The sequence below is a fragment of the Psammomys obesus genome, unplaced genomic scaffold (genome assembly GCF_907164565.1).
Source record: "Psammomys obesus unplaced genomic scaffold, mPsaObe1.curated_primary_1811, whole genome shotgun sequence".
Classification (NCBI taxonomy): domain Eukaryota; kingdom Metazoa; phylum Chordata; class Mammalia; order Rodentia; family Muridae; genus Psammomys; species Psammomys obesus.
The window spans coordinates 981,251-1,000,330 of record NW_026594184.1 but is presented as its reverse complement, the minus strand read 5'-3'; the positions used below and the strand labels follow the sequence as shown (position 1 = coordinate 1,000,330).

General features: G+C 37.9%; 1 protein-coding gene across 3 annotated transcripts in view; it reads left to right on the top strand.

Moving 5' to 3' along the window:
• The window catches only part of Enox2 (ecto-NOX disulfide-thiol exchanger 2), a 341,843-nt gene that overhangs the window by 152,542 nt on the left and 170,221 nt on the right, over positions 1-19,080 (top strand). Inside the window, exon 1 of one of the 3 annotated variants that reach the window (XM_055618081.1) lies at positions 11,427-11,564. The exons of the other annotated variants lie outside the window; for them this stretch is intronic. The gene's annotated coding sequence lies outside the window, so the exon portion shown is untranslated. Of the gene's footprint in view, positions 1-11,426; positions 11,565-19,080 lie in introns of those variants that run through there. 3 annotated transcript variants of the gene reach the window in all.

The following is a 19,080-nucleotide window of genomic DNA, read 5'->3' as shown; positions in this document are numbered from 1 at the left end:
TATTTTTTTTGAGTTAATTTTTAACCTGCCACTTTGCTGAACGTGTTTATCAGCTGTAGAAGTTTCCTGGTAAAATTTTTGGGGTCAATCATGTATACTATCATTTCATCTGCAAATACTGATAATTTGACTTCTTCATTTCCAATTTTATCCCCTTTATCTCCTTCAATTGTCTTAATGTTCTAGCAAGGACTTCCAGAACTATGTTGAAGAGATATGGAGAGAGTGGACAGCCTTGCCTTGTCCCTGACTTCAGTGGGATTGCTTTAAGTTTCTCTCTGTTTATTTTGATGTTGGCTATAGGCTTCCTTTATATTGCCTTTACTATGTTTAGTTATGTGTCTTGTATCACTGATCTCTCCAATACTTTAAACATGAATGGATGTTAGATTTTGTCAAATGCTTTTTCCGCATCTAAGGAGATTATCATGGCCTGAAATTCTCTTTCTTTGTTGAGTCTTTGTGAGGTTTATGTACCAAGGTGACTGTGGCTTCATAGAACGAGTTTGGTAGTGTTCCTTCCATTTCTATTTTGTGGAATAGTTTGAAGATAATTGGAATTAGCTTCTCTTTGATAGTCTGGTAGAATTGTGGGCTGAAACCATCTGGTCCTGGTCTTTTTATTGGATGGGAGACTTTTGATGACCGTTTCTATTTCCTTAGGGGATATAGTACTATTTAATTGATTTACCTGGTCTTGATTCAGCTTTGGTAAGTGGAATCGATCAAGAAAATTGTCCATTTCATTTAGATTTTCAAATTTTGTGGTATATATACTTTTGAAGTAAGTCCTAATGATTGTTTGGATTTCCTCAGTGTCTGTTGTTATGTCCCCCTATTCATTTCTGATTTTGTTTATTTGGATAGTGTCTCTTTCCGTTTACTTAGTTTCCCTAAGTTTGTGTCTATCTTGTTCATTTTCTCAAAGAACCATCTCTTGGTTTCATTGATTCTTTGAATTGTTTTATTTGTTTCTAATTTATTGATTTCAGCCATGAGATTGATTATTTCCAGCCATCTACTAATCTTTGGTGTACCTGCTTCTTTTTTTTTTCCTAAGTCTTTTAGGTGAGCCATTAACTCACTGGCATGAGAGGTTTCGAATTTTTTCTTGAAGGCACTTAGTACTATGAACTTTCCTCTTAGCACTGCTTTCATCGTGGCCCATAAGTTTGGGTATGTTGTGCCTTCATTTTCTTTGAATTCTAGAAATACCTTGCTTTCTTTCACTATTTCTTCCCTGACCCAACTTTCATTTAGTAGCAAGTTGTTTAGTTTCCATGTGTTTTTTTTTTTATTATTATTTCTGTTATGCCTTTTTGTTATTTCTGTTTTCGTTGAGATCCAGTTTTAGTCCATGGTGGTCAGATAGTATAAATGGGATTATTTCAATCTTTTTGTATCTGTTGAGACTTGTTTTTTGACCAACTATATGGTCCCTTTTTGGAAAAGGTTCCATGAGGTGCTGAGAAGAAGGTAAATTCTTTTTTGTTCAGGTGTAAGGTTCTGTAGACATCTGTTATGTCCATTTGATTCATGACCTCTGTTAGAGTCATTGTTTCTTTGTTTAACTTCTGGTTTGTTGACCTGTCCTTTGTTGAGAGTTTGGTTTTGAAGTCTCCAGCTATTAATGTGTGAGTATTTATGTGTTGTTTCAGTTTTATTAATGTTGCTTTTACAAATGTGAGTGCTCTTGAGTTTGGGGCATATATGTTCAGTATTGTGGTGTCTTCTTTGTGGAGTTTTCCTTTGATGAGTATGAAATGACCTTCCTGTTTCTTTTGATTAATTTTGGTTGAAAGACTATATAATTAGATATTAGAATGGCTACTCCTGCATCCTTCTTGGGTCCATTTGCTTGGAAAACTCTTCCAGCCCTTTACTCTCAGGTAATGTCTATCTTTGTTCCTTAGGTGTGTTTCTTGTATGCAACAGATTGTTGGGTCTTGTTTATGTATCTATTCTGTTAGTTTGTGTCTTTCTATTGGAGAGTTGAGTCCATTGATGTTAAGGGAGATTAATGACCAGTGGCCGTTAGATGCTTTGATTTTGCTGTTGGCTATGGTAGTGTATTTGTGTGTTTGGCTATTTTTGGTTTTGCTGTAGTGAGGTTATTTTTTTCCTGTGTTTTCCTGAATGTAGTTAGTTTTCCTGGGTTCTATTTTTCCTTCTATTATTTTCTGTAATGCTGGATTTGTGGGTAGGTTTTGTTTGAATTTGTTTTTGTCATTAAATATCTTGTTTTCTCCATCTATGATGACTGTGAGTTTTGCTTTATATAATAGCCTGGGCTGACATCTGTGTTCTCTTAGGGCCTGTATTATATCATTTCAGGCCCTTCTTGCTTTCATAGTCTCTGTTGAGAAGTCAGGTGTGATTTTGATGGGTTTGCCATTATATGTTACTTGGCCTTTTTCCCTTGCAGCTTTTAGTATTTTTTTCTTTGTTCTGTATACTTACTTTTTTAATTATTATGTGTGGGAGGACTTTCATTTCTGGTCTAATTTATTAGGTCTTCTGTAGGCCTCTTGTAATCTTATAGGCCTCTCCTTTAAGTTGGGGAAATTTTCTTCAATGATTTTGTTGAAGATATTTTCTGGTCTTTGGAGCAGGGAATCTTCTTTTTCCTCTATTCCTATTATTCTTAGGTTTTGTCTTTTCATTTTGTCTTGGATTTCTTGGATGGTCTGTTCACAAATTTTTTGGATTTAACATTTTCTTTGAGAGATACATCGATTTCTTCCATTGTATCTTTTACAGCAGAGATTCTTTCTTCTATCTCTTGTAGTCTATTGGTTATGTTTACCTCTGTAGTTCCTGTTTTCTTCCCTAAATTCTTCCTCTCCATGATTTCCTCCATTTTTTTTCTTTAATTTTCCAATTCTATCTTCAGATCTTGAGTTGTTTTGTTTATTTCCTTCACCTGTCTGATTGTATTTTCCTGGTTTTCTTTTAGTTTCTTCATCTGTTTCTTTTATTTCTTTCTGTGATTTAATTCTTTCTTCTCTGAAGGCCACAAACTGTTTGGCTTCATCTTCCCTTATTTTTTCATGGATGTCCATAATCTGTTTGTCTTTAACTTCCTCTATTTCATTATGGATAGCCATAATCTCTTTGATTTTATCTCCCTCTAATTCTTTACGTATTTCATTTGTTTTCTCTATTATCCTCGTCATCAGCATAGATGTAAGGTCATCTTCTTGATTTTCTATTATGCTGGGGTGTCCAGGGTTGCTCGCCCCGGGATGGCTGGGTTCTGGAGATGCCATATTGCTCTGTCTTTTGTTGGTTGAGCTTTTACGCTGACCTCTACCCATTGGGCTGTTTTAGGTGTTGGCTGTTAGTTTCTGGTGCTTCCTGGAATCCTGAGGTAGGGAGAATCCCCTTGGCAGGAAGATGATTTTTCCAGAAGGAGGTCTCCTCTGCTTTTTGTGTATGGTCACTGTTTGGATAGTGTTTCTCAGGAATTGCCACTGCTCACCTCAGGCATATAGACCTGAGTAGTAACTGTCCTCTTTGTTAGTCAGGGGGGCTCTCCTCTCACCAGTAGATGTCCTCAAACAGCTGCCCTGCTGCTGGGTTTCTCGTTCTGAATTTAGTGAGCTGCTGTTGTTGTTACACTGTTTTCCAAATACAGCCCTCTTGAAGAACCTGCTGATTCCCTAGCTTTTGGGTTTTCTCCCAACAGGGAAACTCAGTCTGGTTCCCTGGGGCACACAGTTCTGTCTGGGAAGGTGCGAGGAGCACCCAGCAAGTCTCTGGGCAGAGGCTGAGTGCTTCACTCTAGGCCAGGATACTGTGTGCCCAAGTTTGAGATGTCGATTTTGGGCACTGCTCTGGTCTGGAAGTTGTGCACTCCTCTCTAGGCTGGCAACTGAGGTCTCCACTCTGGTCTGGGGGGTGGGTGCCTCACTCTGGGCCTGAAGCTGTGTGTCCCTGTCTGGGATGGCGGCTGGGGGTCTGGAGGCTGTGCACCCCGTTCTGGAATGGCGGCTGCAGGTGCTGCTTTGGTTCAGAGGCTCTGTGCTCTGATCTGGGCTGGCAGTGTGTGTCCCCTTCTAGGCCAGATGCTGTGCATGCCTTTCTGGGCTGGCAACTAAGGGCTCTGCTCTGGTTCAGAGGCTTGGAGCCTCACTCTAGGCTAGAGGCTGTGTGTTGTCATACCCCACCCCTCCCACCCCCACCCTGTCTGCCATGGTGGCTGGGGTCGCTGATCTGGGCCTGAGGCTGTGCGTGCCAATCTGGGCCTGCAGCTGTGCGCCCAGCTTTGGGCCAGAGGCTGTGCCCTCTGCTCTGGGCCTGCAATTGAGGTCTCCGCTCTGGTCCAGAGGCTTGGCACCTCACTCTGGGCCAGAGGCTGTGTGTCTCTGTCCTGGATGGCTGCTGGGGAGCAGGAGGCTGTGTGCAGTGATCTCGGGTGCTGGGTGCGCCTGCCGGTTCCCAGAACCTTTACCAGGTATTGACTGGTTGACCTGAGGTTGGTCCCAATTAATTTCCACACCATAGGCTTTCCTTTCACCTAGCAATCACAAACGCTGGTTTTTTTAGGTCCCTGAGTTCAGTCTTCTGGTCGCTGTGCCAACACTGCTTTCCTGCTCCTCAGACACAGTATCCTCCCGGCGCCGCCATCTTGTCGCTCCCAGAATCTGTCTTTTTAAATTATATTTTTATGAAGTAGAATTGATAGCTTGTTTCACATTAAGAAATGATTCATAAGCTGGGCACAGTGGCACATACCTGTAATCTGAACACTCAGGGAAGCAGAGGCAGATGGATTTCTGTAAGTTTGAGGTCAGCCTGGCCTATAAAGCAAGTCTAGAATGGACAGAGAGCTACACATAGAAACCCTAAATCCAACAACAATAAAAACAATAATAAAAAAACCTCAATGATTCAAATATTCAATTTCTTTTGTAGGATTTTGTTATATTGGGGTCTTAGACAATGAAAAGACCATTTGGACTTGTAGAAAAATGGAATGAAGTTGTGCATCGTCATGGTCCACCAGGCAGTTTTCCATCACTGTGAATAAAGAACAGATAATCAGCTTGAACTCTGGAATAATTTCTTTTTGTTCAGGGTTTTGGAGGTTCCAATCTATATTCATGTGTTTGTGTTATTTTGCAGCCCGTGGAAAGATGTACATAGTGCTTACATGATAGCATCCTATAAGTAAAGAGGTTGAGCCACCAACATCCACTTCTAGTGAATCCCCCCTCCCCTGCCACAATAGCTTCCTTCTTCTATTTAGATTACTCCAGCAATATATCCATTGGTGTCTGGAGTGAGAAAGACAGTTACTATACCAAAAATCAGATAAAAATAACAAAAGAAGTACAACACAAAGAATGTTTTAGAAGATTTATATAATGTACAGATCAAAATAAAAGGAAAGTACAAGGGTGTTTTGAATTTTAAAAAGCCCATGTTCTTCATAATATTACTCAGAATCTGTATGATCTATAAAATCTTACTTCATAGGTCATACAGCTTCTAAGCAATATTAACAACTTCATGCTTAAGTCTCACATTCCTTGTGTATGGGAATGATTTCTAGGAAATAAAATTGATAATGTATATAACTAGTGTATATAGTAGACAGCCAAGGATAGTTTTTTGATGAGTGGTTGTCCTCTTTCCATTGCTGTGTATGTATTAGGCTGTGTATAAGTACATAAATAATTGTACCATCATGTAAATATAGCTACTGAAATAAACCCTAAGTTGGGTACAAGCCAATAAGGAATTACACCACCATGTAAATATAGCTACTGAAATAAACCCTAAAGGAAGGCTCTATTTTAAATTTGAAAATCAAGAAAAAGATGCAGTGGAGTCTCATTGGTCATATTAATCACACTTAACAGCAGGCCCCATGCCCAGGAGTATCTAGATGGCCAGCACAAAATGAACTCAATGATATTTTTGTAGACTTTCTGTCTCATGTTGTTTTATGTGGGCATTTTTTCTCTTACTGGTCTTTTGCTGGTCATGTATGGTTTCTGATTTTGTGTGTTTATGGTATGTGTGTCTGTCTGCCCTTATCCCCACCATGTGTGTGCATTTCCTTTTTCACTTTGCATTATTATTATTATTTATAATTTATTCGCTTTGTATTCAGGTTATAGCCCTCTCCTTCATCTCCTTCCAGACTTACCCTCCTTCGCTCTTCCTCCCAATATCCCCTCTCCTAGTTTACTCATAGGGGAAGTCCTCCTCCCCTACTGTCTGATCCTTGCCTATCAGGTCCTATCAGGACTGCCTGTATCCTCTTCCTCTGGTTGCCCCACCAGGGAAAAGTGATCAAGTAGCAGGCAAGCGAGTTCATGTCAGAGACAGCTCATGTTTCCCTTACTAGGGAAACCACATGAATGCTGAGCTTGCTATGGGCTACATCAGAAGAGGGGGTCAAGATCCTCTCTATGCATGGTCATTGGCTGATTCATCGGTCTTCAAAGCCTAGATTTTTTGGCTTTGTTAGTGTCCTTTTATGGCTCCTGTTCCCTCTGAGTTAATTTATATCCCCCTTCTTACTTAAGACTCCCTGTGTTTGGTCCAAAGTTTGGCTGTGAGTCTCTGTGTCTGCTTCAATCTGCTACTAGGTGGAGTCTTTTAGGGACATCTGTGGCTTTTAAAAAAATTTTTATTCTAGTTTCTAATTTTGTTTTGTTTTCTTTGATTCCTTTTTTTTTTTTAAGAGAAAGAGAGGAAAGGGTATGAAGTTGTTGGGGGGAAGGTGGGGAGGACCTGGAAGGAGTTAAGGAGGAGAAACTGTGATCAGGCTATATTGTATGAAATTTTCTAAATAAAAGTATTAAAAGGGAGGCCCTCTATGGTAAGCTTCTGTCCTGTTCCCTGTTTTCTCCCTCCTCCAAAGTCCATCCTCTTTGTCTTTCTGAATGGGGATTGAGCCACTTAGCCAGAGTCCTCCTTCCTGATTAGCTTCCTTAGGTGTAAAGATTTTAGGATGTTTATCCTGTATTATATGAATGAGTATATACCCTGTGTGTCTTTCTGCTCCTGGGATACCTCACTCAGAATGATCTTTTCCAGTTCCTACCATTTACCTGCAAATTTCATGATTTCTTTGTTTTTTTTTTATTTTTAATTCTTTATTAATTACACTTTATTCACTTTGTATCTCCCCTGTGGTTCCTCCCTCCTCCCATCCCAATCCCTCCCTTCCTCCATCCTCTGCATGCATGCCCCTCCCCAAGGCCACTGATAGGGAAGGTCTTCTTTTCCTTCCTTCTGATCCTAGTCAATCAGGTCTCATCAGGAGTGGCTGCAACAGAACCAAAAATATCTGAGCATAGAGGTCTTTCCTTAGACTGATACTCCAACCAAGGACCATGCATGGAGATAAGCTAAGACCCCTGCACAGATGTAGCCCATGGCAGTTCAGTATCCAAGTGGGTTCCATTGTAATAGGAACAGGGACTGTCTCTGACATGAACTGATTGGCCTGCTCTTTAATTATCTCCCCCTGAGGGGGAAGCACCATTATCAGGCCACAGAAGAAGATTTTCTTGTTTTTTATTGCTGAGTAATATTCCATTATGTAGATGTACCATAATTTCTGTATCCATTCCTCAACTGAGGAACATCTCAGCTGTTTCCAGCTATTACAAATAAAGCTGCTACAAAAATGGTTGAACAGATGTCCCCATTGTATACTTAAGCATCTTTTGGATATATGCCTACGAGTGGTATAGCTGGATCTTGAGGAAGCGCTATTCCTAGTTGTCTGAGAAAGTGCCAGATTGATTTCCAAAGTGGTCTTATTCAGTGTCACAAGGTCTGTACATTAGTAGGAAGCATAAAATATCCAAATCTCTGAAGTTATTATCTGGAACCACATAGAACAAATGCAATTTTGACCAGATACCTATAACTGCAGACCCTCCACTCATCAGATTTTTATTTGTTGGATTAGTTCAACTTTTACAGTGAAAAAAAATCAGATCAATTTCCTTACCTTACATTTCCTTAATTTGAGAAATTAAAATTTTAAATCAATATTAAAGTAGTTGTGGTCAATATTTATTTAGCTTACCATGTCCATTCTACCTTAGCACAGAAACAATACCCTTGATGTCTCATCTGCTTATTCAAGGAGGAAACAGAAGGTATGCTGGCCTGGGTAGAAGCAAAAATGAGAAAGCAGAGCCAAAGATCACACAATGCAAGAATATATATATATATATTGTTTGTTTGTTTGTTTGTTTACTGATCATTAACTACAGGACAGATGTGATACAGAATGTCTCACATACATGATTTTTTTTGATTTATACCAGTCCCTGGAATTAGATGCTCTTACTAGCTTTCATTTATAATTTGTGGCTCAGAAGTTCTGTCAGCTCCTCTGTCATACACTTCATAAACTGAGAAATGCTCTCATATATTATTCTTAAAATTATCAAAGACAAAATAAAAGACTCATGATTTACAGTCATTAATCAGATTGTACTTACATCTGAGAATTTCTTTTAATCAGTATTTTACCCATCCTGTAGCATATTACTCAAATGATAGAGTTGCATTTAAAATATTATCATTTTAAGTAATTTTGCTCCAATCACCATTAGAACTTTTCAGTGTGGCATTAGTTTTTTATCATTATCTGCCAAGGCTTTAATCACGTGGCTTAATATACTGAACTATCTGCCTTAAACTGTTGAGGGTAAATTAATTTATTTAATATTCACTGTGTATTAGTGTGATAAGCATAAATGGGCACAACTGTGTGGTACAGAGTTCCCTTCAGAAGAACTTACAAGTTTATAAGGAAAATCTCATTTTAATTCATTTAAATAAAATAATCATCACAAATATCAACTGTATAATCTCTGCAACAACCCTGTAAAGTGTTATCACTCTCTTTCTACACATTGTGAGACTAGGGCTAAGAGACTGTGTGGCTTGCCAATCCTATCTAACTAGTAATGGAAAGTGAGGATTTGCATTCTCAATCTGTTGTACCCTTTCCCCTAAACAAGCATTCTGGTTTTTTTGTTTGTTTTTTTGAACTTAGTCTGATCAGAACGATAATGCAAAAACATATGCTAAGAAAAATTTGGAATTATACACGGTCACTTCAGAGTGATTGGAGATCCACACCACTGCGTCCACTTCATTTGTTTGCTTTTAGTTCTAGTTATAATATATAACTAATAAGACATAGATAGGATGTAGTGAACAGTAATGACTTAAGGCATAGAAGCAAGTTTCTTTATTTTATATAGTTATTTACATGTTGTAAATGAAGAATATTTGAAAAGTCTCAAAGGACACTTAATGGAGTTCTTTCCAGTGGAGTTCTAGTTGGTAGGAAAAAAATATTATCATTTATATGTTCTGAAAAGTTTAGCAAAAGGGTATTTATTAGAAACAATAATGTGAAAACATTTTGCTCAGCATTCATTTTACTGAGATTTGGCTGACCTTTAGCTGATTGTCTTCCAACCTTTTTGTTGATGTTTTATAACATTGTCTCAATTGTTGGGTCATAGAAAAATTTAGAGGTTAAAAAGTGAACCTCATTCTGTTTCTATACCATTCAGTATCATGCAGAACCAAGAAATATGGGCCCAGGGGTCCTTTATGAGACTGATACTCCAACCAAGGACCATGCATGGAGACAATTTAAATCCCTTGCATGGATGTAGCCCAAGGTAGCTCAGACTCCAAGTGGGTTCCCTAGTAATGGGAACTGGGACTGTCTCTGACATGAACTCAGTGGTTGTTTCTTTGGTCACCTACCCGTGAGTGGGGAGAGAAGCCTTACCAGGCCACAGAGAAAAACAATACAGCCAGTCCTGATGAGACCTTATGTTATAGGGTCAGAGGGAAGGGGAGTAGGACCTCCCCTGTTGGGGAGGGACATGGGAGGAGATGAGAGAGGAAGGGTGAGATCAGTAGGGGATGAGGGAAGGGGATATAGCTGGGAAACAAAGTTAGTAAACTGTAATCAATAAAACAATAAATCAATAAAAAAGTGAACCCCATTAGACCAAGCTTATTTTCCTTTTGATAGGAAATATTGGATAAAAGGCTTTAAAGAAATACCTTTGCTTTGGACTTTAACAAAGCTTCTCTTCCCATATATCATGAAATTTTTTTTTCATTTTTTTTAAATCTCAAGAGTATAAAAACTGCATAAGTGACTTCAGTGGGTCTTCTAGGCATCTGAATATCTAATAAGGGTTGTCAGAAAGGAGACCCAATAAGATGACAAAGTTTTAGTCTTCTCATTTTGGAGATAAGTGTGTCTTCGTTTTGCTGGTGCTTGGAATAACTATCTTTTGCTGAGAGCATCATTCCTGTTGTCCCTTGACACTCAGCTCAGTCTTTCAGTTTCCTAAGAGCACCCTCTTGATTGGAACCCACAGATGGATGGGTGAAAACTATGTCCATTTTAGTAAAGTACACAATTCTGTCTGGTTGATGTGTCTAAGCTGCCTTTTGCAGGCCACTAGCTATTAATATAGAACAACACAGAGTTGGAAATTTACTTAAAACATTAAGGATTGTTTTTGCGATCTTTTCAATAGCTAAGTTTTGTGGATGATAGCATCCCTTTTCAGTTTCAAAGGTTTTGACCGACCTGTAAGACTTAGAGTGTGGAAAAATACCATTTGGCATTCTGTGTGGTGCAGCAATGAATAGCTAAGTATCCATGCTTCAGAGAGCATTTCAACATGAGCAGATGAATGCTACCAAACCTGGCCCATAAGTCCCCAATATTGTGACAACTAAATAACTCCCCACAACATCCATATGTTCCTTCTCTTTTCTCATTTCCTATGAGCTTAGTTTTGTTTTCAGAAACCTTTGTGTTATCACTGGAAATTAGTGACATCAGAAGTATCTAATGCTTGTGTCTTCATCAGTTCAGCATCACACATAACAAAATAATAGAAAAGTTGTTATGGGGTAAATAAAAAATTCAAATTACCTTTTTTTTTTTTCTCAAAGAAAAGTAGATCCCCCTACAGAAACATCTAAAAAAAAAGAAGTCCCATCTTTTTGTTTCAGATGTAGTCTTACTATGCAGACTAGCTTGGCATCAAAGTACTATACTTATATGATCCCATTACCTTAGCATTCAATAACTGGGATTATAGTCACAAACCACTGTATCCAGATAGTCTTGTCATTTTAATGGAAGACATACAAAACAAAAGTTGGAGGATTCTAACAAATGACATAATCACTACTTTATATTTTAACTCTGAACTTGTCAACACCTCTGCAAAAATTACAGAGGGCAACTCTCTTTAAGAATATACCTTTTTACACCAAGACTCTCTTAAGACTTCAAAGCTTTTTCCCTACTAGTGGCTCATATAATCAAGTCTGAAGATGATCCCAGTCCTTAATGGAGTCTGGACTTTGGCTTTCTTTTTCTTCTTTAGGATTGAACCAACTGCCCTTTGACCCTGCAAACAACAACGAACCCCTGCAGTTTGGTAGTGCCACTGGCCCTCTGGTTGCAGATGGCCTCATTGACAATGGAGGGGAATCAAGCAAGAAAAGAAAGAGAACAAATACTCCTTCGGGTAAGCTAGGTGATAATGGACTATCTTAAATCAGTGCTACTGAGTCATTTTAACCATAGCCTAAGAAGTTGCTGGCATTATGCCAGGCCTTGTAGAAAATGCAGAAACAAGTCAGAGTCCCTTGTTCTTTTCATCTCATGAATGAGTCACATATATGAATAACTGATATTATCATAAGTGCTGTGGTGAATATATGCAAGGGAGAAATGCAGAAATAAGGATATTTTCTAATTAAATTGTTATTTTTTATATTAGTTATAGTTTATTTACTTTGTATCCCAGCTGTAGTCCCCTCCCTCATTTCCCTCCCAATCCCATCCTCCCTCCCTCATCTCTTCCCTGCCCCTCTCTAAGGATATTTTGATTCACCTTTAGATATTAAGGAATGTTTCATAGCACAAGTACATCTTTAGCAGATGCTCAAAGAATGGGTAGATTTGAAGGAGGAGGTAAATAAAGAATTTTGATTTTTTTAAAGTAAAAAAATTGTATGATTAACTATTTCACTACCACCTTGTCTTTAATGAACATGGGACAGGGTACTGTCACTTTATCTCTAAATCAAATAATTTCATATATTTCAGTTTACCCAACTCCAGCACCTCTCCAATGTATATTATGTCCATATGTCTACCGTTATTTTGAGATAGTATTTCACTATGTGGCCCAAGCTGGCCTCAAAATTATTATTATCTCCCTGCCTTAGTGACTGAATTGTGTGATTAGCAGTTGTACCGTCATACCAGGCCTTACATGTCTATTCATGTCCTTAGTATTACTTAGAATGCCTGAGAAACAGATTTTAAAAATTCCTTAGAACAGCACAATATATTGTTACCATTTCCTGCAATCTTTTCTTCATTCTTTTTTTCTCATTGGCATGTTGTCATCTGAAATTTCTCTAAGCACATGAGAAAACAACACGAAAAACAAATATTAACTGATCATTTGATATATCAGGTTTTATCATTTTACTGCTTAGTTATTCATTTGAAAGTAAGTCAGACATCAACCTGAAATACTTGGCCAGGCCTAATAAACAAATTCATAGTTATGGGTTGCTTTTCTTTTTTTTATTTTTACTGTTACTTTTCTTTTGCACTTGTGAAACTGATATGTTTGTAAACACATTATCATTTTCTGTCTCTTAAGTCATAGTTAAGATGTTTGCTAAATATGTGCTTGGAAAATAAAAGGACAGCATAAATATTGCCTATATGGAACCATTAATAAAGGACAGAGTTCTTTTCGTAGATCCCAGGAGCTGGCTTGAATTCTAACTCTGAAGATGTCTCTCTCTCCCTCCCTCCTTCCTTCCCTCCCTTTCTGTCCCTGTCTTTCTCTCACCTTAGAGTGGATTCCTTACCCCTATAAGTTCCCCTTTGCTTCATGTGAGGAAGAAATGGTGCTAGAGCCTACTTCAAGGGATTGTCAGGAAAAGTAGTTGAAAGTATGTATGTAGTATTTCATGTTATATCTACATACAACAACTTTAATAGAGTAAAAATCTTTTCTAATTATATCATAGCCTCATCTTGTTAAGCATTGATGTATTTCACTTTTTAAGGTAATCTATTATAGACACAAAGTATGCCTGTTTGGTATATGTTCTTATGAACTTATTCGCCTTTTTAAAAAATGTTCAACATAGTTCAAATTTGTTTGATCATAAGTGGAGACAACCTCAACATTATAATTTGTACTGATAGCTTCCACCAGCTTAGCCAGGGCACCTTTGTCTTCCAAGTTAACCTATATGAAGGCAACAGTAGTGTGTGTCTTCCTTTGGACCAGCCATCCCAGCTTGGCCTCCCCTTTGATGATTCAGCAAAGTATCTTCATTTTGTGATACAAAGCAGGGAGACCACCAGCTCATGCAAGTCTACAGCATATGTCATCACCACCAGCTTCACTTTCCTGTTCTCCACCAAGATAATGACAGTATAGGGAGGGACCCCCTTTTCCAGAAGTCTCTTTCCCATAGCCTCTACTTTTCTCCTGCTTTCTCTCTGGCCTTTTCTTGTAGGTCAGCTTAAACAGCTGGGAGTCTTGTAGTTTCAAGACTCAGTGAATGAGTTAATCATAAGACTCCCTTTTTAGCCACTTATAAAGGAAAGGCCTTTACAGGTATGGCTTGATGGTGGTGGAGGGGCTGCTATTTGACAAATCAGGCGAGGTTCTTTTAGGGTTCGATGGACTGCCCGTTGCCAAAGTTCTCTGACATTTTCTGAAACAGAGGATTAAAAACCAATTTGGTTTTTTGCTTCATGAGCACAGAAGCTGGGGCCAGCTTCTTTGCCTTGATTCTCATTACTTTGGTTTGACTTAGAGGAGAGTCCTTAGGGAAACTGTAATCTTCTTAATCAATTTATTTAATCTGATGCTAGGAGAAACTTTCCTTGAATTGTCTCTTCTTTTATATTCCTTAGCTCCTTTTGCTAAGAAATCCATATATTCTTTATGTCTTTTTTTCTTCCTCCATCTTGAATGTATTATTATACATATTTATAGAAAAGAAATAAAAGTTTAATAAACTTACCCAAGGCTGAACACGTAGCAAATGGCTTATTTGAGGGCCCTAACGCCAAAGCTGTTTGTAACTACTATGCTGTAGTTACTATGTCTGTCAATAAGAGGAACTCAGCCTCATTACTGAAGCATATTAAGTATCAGTGGCAGACTTGGGAGAGCTGTTTTTGAGGGTAAATAGTACAGAATAAGATGAGCAGAGAGTGAATTTCATCATCTCAGGGGATCTTTTCAATTTTTTAGATGTTGTCTTTTTTTCTTTACAGTTTTCGCTCCTGCTACTCCCCAAAACAAATCTTCTATTTCAGCCAGGATAATGAGCTATACTTTCCCAAAGGCATTATCTTACCTATCCCATTCAGTAGTTTGCATAGCCTCACTTGTACATAAAGGTGAAATACAGTTCCTTGTGAGAACACACCCCTCAAGCAGCCACCAAGATTTTCTAAAAAGAATTCCTGCGAGCCACACGCAATGGCACACACCTGTAATCGCAGCACTCAGGGAGGCAAAGGCAGGTGGATCTCTGAGTTCACAAGCCTGGTCTACAAAGTAAGTCCAGGACAGCCAAGGCTACACAGAAAAACACAGTCTTGGAAAAAAAATGAAAAAAAAAAAAAGAATACCTGTGTCTAATGGAGTTCTTGTGTCATTACCAGTTAAATGTCCTAAATGCCCAAGAGAAAGCTATGGGTGGAGTTTCAGATTCTGCTACCAGGGTAAATAAAATGGATTAGCAATTCTGATTCAATATTTTTTGCCACATATGACCACAAAACCTTAAGTATCTGACTGCTTTGTGTCTTTGATCTTAAAGTGAGTTCAAAATTCTTCAGACTGTGCTTTCTCTAACGCTATAGGCATATACCTGTAGTAATATTTCCTTTGTCATTATCCAATTACATAATTACTAAGCTAACAGGGAGTAAATTTCTTTGAAATGCCACTCTGTGTCAAATGAGTTTGTTAGGCCACAGGAAATTGTAATCCCAAATTCCTTTCTATGAGATGACACTGAGAACAGATTTGAGCACCAAATGAATTTTCAGAAGGACAGATACCAAACACTAAACCAGAAGAACCTATGAATAAATGTGGAAGACTGAATAATGAATAAAATGGAATGAATTATATGTTCACTGGTATTCATAGCAAGTATCAGTACTGTGTAGGAACAGGCAAGTAGGCAATTAACTAGGAATAATTAGGATATCCTAGTGAATATCTAGTCATAGATATAGTCCTATTTCCATTATATTTTATATATAGGCTTCTATTGAAGGCATGCTTATATTTAAATATCTGATGCTGAGCTGGGGATCATTGGTTAGTGATAGTGTATCTGCCTAGCAGTATAAAGTCTCAGTTTTGGTTCCCAGTATGGCAACAAACAAACAAAATATGATATGTAATACTAAGTGGTATTGCCAAATTTAATGTGAATAATGAATCATTCCGTATGAAAAAAGAGATCTCCACTCATTTTCTGCTTGCACTCACGATTGAATTCAACAAGTCATTTCCTTCAGGAAAACTGTTAGTAATCCACATCACTGTGGTGATTCTCTGAAAGGATTTTCATAGTCATTAGTTTATATAGAGGAGATTATAATAACCAGAGAGGAAATCTAGCTTTGACCAACCATCACTGGGAATATTTGATTAGGATAATGACCCCAAGAATGTGTTTAATCCTAGCTATTCTAGTTTGCTTTGATAAACACTATAACCAAAACCAACTTGGGGAGGGTGTGGAAGAAAGGGTTGGTTTGAGTTGCATTTCCATGTCATAGTTCATCTTTAAGAGAAGTTAGGGCAAGAACTCAAGCAGGAACTTGGAAGTTGGAATAGAACACTCATTGCTGGTTTGCTCCCAGTCTCACATTCAGCACCCTTTCTTATATAGCTCAAGGCCATTTGCCTAGGGTTGGTACTCCAGGCAGTGGCTGGGCCTTCCTATGGCCTCATGGATAAGTCCACAGGCCAATTTGATAGAGGCACCTTTTCGAATGAGGGTCCCTCTTCCTAGCATGTCAACTTGACAACCAAGATTAGCCATCACACTAACTTATTATGAAGAATTTCTGCTGCAGTTTCTGATAAAGCAAAAGTCAACTGAGAAGACAGTGAAAATTTCCACCAAAGACAAGTCTATAATACAAGGAACTGAGACTACAAAGCTGGAAGAAAGAGGTTTAATCAGATATAAAGAACTGTATTGGAATGAGCTCTCAATGAAGTTGCTCAAGATCACTTGGAAAGGGAAATTCAAAATTAGATGAGAACAGTCATCTCTTCTTGGGAATGTATTCATTTCCTTTTTTTTTTTTTTTTTTCTAGAAAGAGGAAACAAACCAGGGATTTTTTCTGTGACAGTTAAAGCCCTTTATTTATCTTAGACTCACAGGGTTGAGACTTTTATTTCACACGTACTTTGAAGTCCACAAATGATAGCATTGATTGTTTTTAAAGAGAAAGAATGCCACCATTTTTTTCTCTTGCTTGGTGTGTGGTATGTCTACCATGTCAGCTAAATTATTATATTGCAAACAGCAAGAAGAACCTATTTTACTTTTCAATGGAATTGAAATAAGAAAAAGAAAAGACTAATCGCCCAACTCAGTTTCTTCAGTCCTTTGGACATTTTTATCTGATTATAGTTCCAAAAAAATAAAACCATCTGAAGGGATCAAAAAGTAACTAGACTACTTTCTTTCTCAGGCCTGATAGAATCTCAATGAGAAAATTTTTGTCTTTAAGGACTATCTTAAGGAAGGGAGAATGAGGTTGGCGCAGAAAAGGTATGGTAGAAAAATGCAAATACTTCTCTTAAACTTCTTCAATCATTAAAATAGCTTTAGAATGATTTTGTGAGCTCATTGGACCACAGCCTGTAGGAGTTAGTAGCTTAGCAGGCAGGGAATAAAAAGCCAACCTCATATGTTGGTGATAAACAGGCTAGGGGTAGAAAGTGATTCATAATATTTTAGAGTTGGAACATTTTTAAAAGTAAAGAAATTGAGACTAGGAAAAGGGATATATCTGAGGTCACATGGTTTATGAGAACTGGATGTAATTACGACCAAGGCTATGTAAGCATTTCAATTTGGCTAACACTGTGTGATTAGTTTATTGCTACTAGAGAAAATGAAGTACTAACTTCCCCCATGCTAATATGATTTGCAGCAAACTAACCTGCATGTGAGACCCCAGATCTCTTGTGCTGCTACCTAGGGGGAAAACTCTTTGATCTTCAAATAAAGTCTTTGTGATTGGGAAACACTTGATTACACATGCAGTTTAGCAAATCAAAGAAGAAATTCTTCATGATACCTGCTGACTTTCATGCACCCACTGTCAACCCACCCTTAAGTCCACTTCATCTACATAAAAACATTTATGATTTATAATTTGTTGTATAATATTATCAGGGGGGTTATCTGTCACTTTATTTTTTTAAATTTTTTAGAATTTATTTATGTTTTTTTTATTATTATCATTTATTATAATTTATTCAATTTGTATCCTGGCTGTGGCTCCCTCCCTTGTCTCCTCCCAATCCCACCCTCCCTCCTTCTTCTTCCCATATGTGCCTCCCCTAATCCACTGATAGGGAGGACCTCCTCCCCTTCTATCTGACCATAACCTATCAGATCTTATCAGGAGTAGTTGCACTGTCTTCCTCTGTGGCCTGGAAAGGCTGCACCCTCTAGGTGGGAGGTGATCTGAGAGCCTGCCACTAAGTTCATGCCAGAGAAAGTCCCTGTTCCCCTTATTAGGGACCCCACTTGAGGACTGAGTCGGGGTTTGGGAACCTCTCCATTCATTGTCCTTGGTTGGGGTATCATTCTGTCACTTGATTTTTAAATTTAATTTTCTTTGAGAATTTTGTACATAGGTATTATATAATTTACATCTCTCCCTTTCTCCCCTCCAACTTCTTTTATGTCTCCTAAATTCATGATCCCTTCTTTAATTACATATATGCATGTTATATTTTATATTATATACATAAATATTTATATATAAACAGAGTCTTAAGAGACTCTTTGGTGGCATTCATATGTATATGTGTTTTTGGCTGACTGTTTGGAAGCGGATAACCTATGATTGGGTTCATCTCTGGAGAAGGCTTATTTACCGTCTCTAGATGTCATTTCCTGTAGCTTTTCATGTAGACATAGGACCTTACAAGAGTCTTCCTATCCAACTTGTCATGTCATTGTGTAGATCGCAATTAGGCAGTCATATTTTTTGAGATTTCATAGGTGAGCCTTAGAAGTTACTATCTCGAAGTAGAAGTCCTACTTGTTGTTTCTTCCAATCTTTCTGGTCCCTCCTTTGCAATGTTCCCTGAGCCTTAGGTAGAGAAGCTGTGTTACAGATTTATCAGTTAGGGATATATATTTCTAATCAGTTGTCCTCTGCATTTTGACCAGTTGTAGCTCTTTATAATGGTCTCTCTCTGTTGTAAAATAAAAATCTTCTTTGATGAGGTTAAGATCTACACTTATCTCTGAGAATAAGGACAAGTGTTTAAGATGCAGTTAGACACCCACTCAATATGGGGGAATTCATGTGTGGTACTGTAAACATTCTCTACTGTGGCCAGTGATATCATAGGCCCTAAAAGAGAACCAACCACCTCTACTTTCAAATTTCTTGATTTTTAGTCAAACATAACTTTAATTCCATGGATCTCAATTTCAGAGTAAAGAGATTCTTACATATCATAAGGTTCTGTCCCTATCTGTTAGGTCAGTAAAGTTAAGGTCCTTTTTCCTGTCTTTTGGGCCTGTAAGAACCTCTTGGTATTGGTAAGAGAAAGCAGCATACTTACACATTCAGTGAAATTTAGTTTGGTAGTGAATTTGTCGCTAACCCATCTTTTGACCTTCAGTAAATTGCAGAAGCCATTCCTCAGTGACAGTTTTCAAATCTATTTAATATAGAAATCTATATTATTATATTTAATAATAATATATTT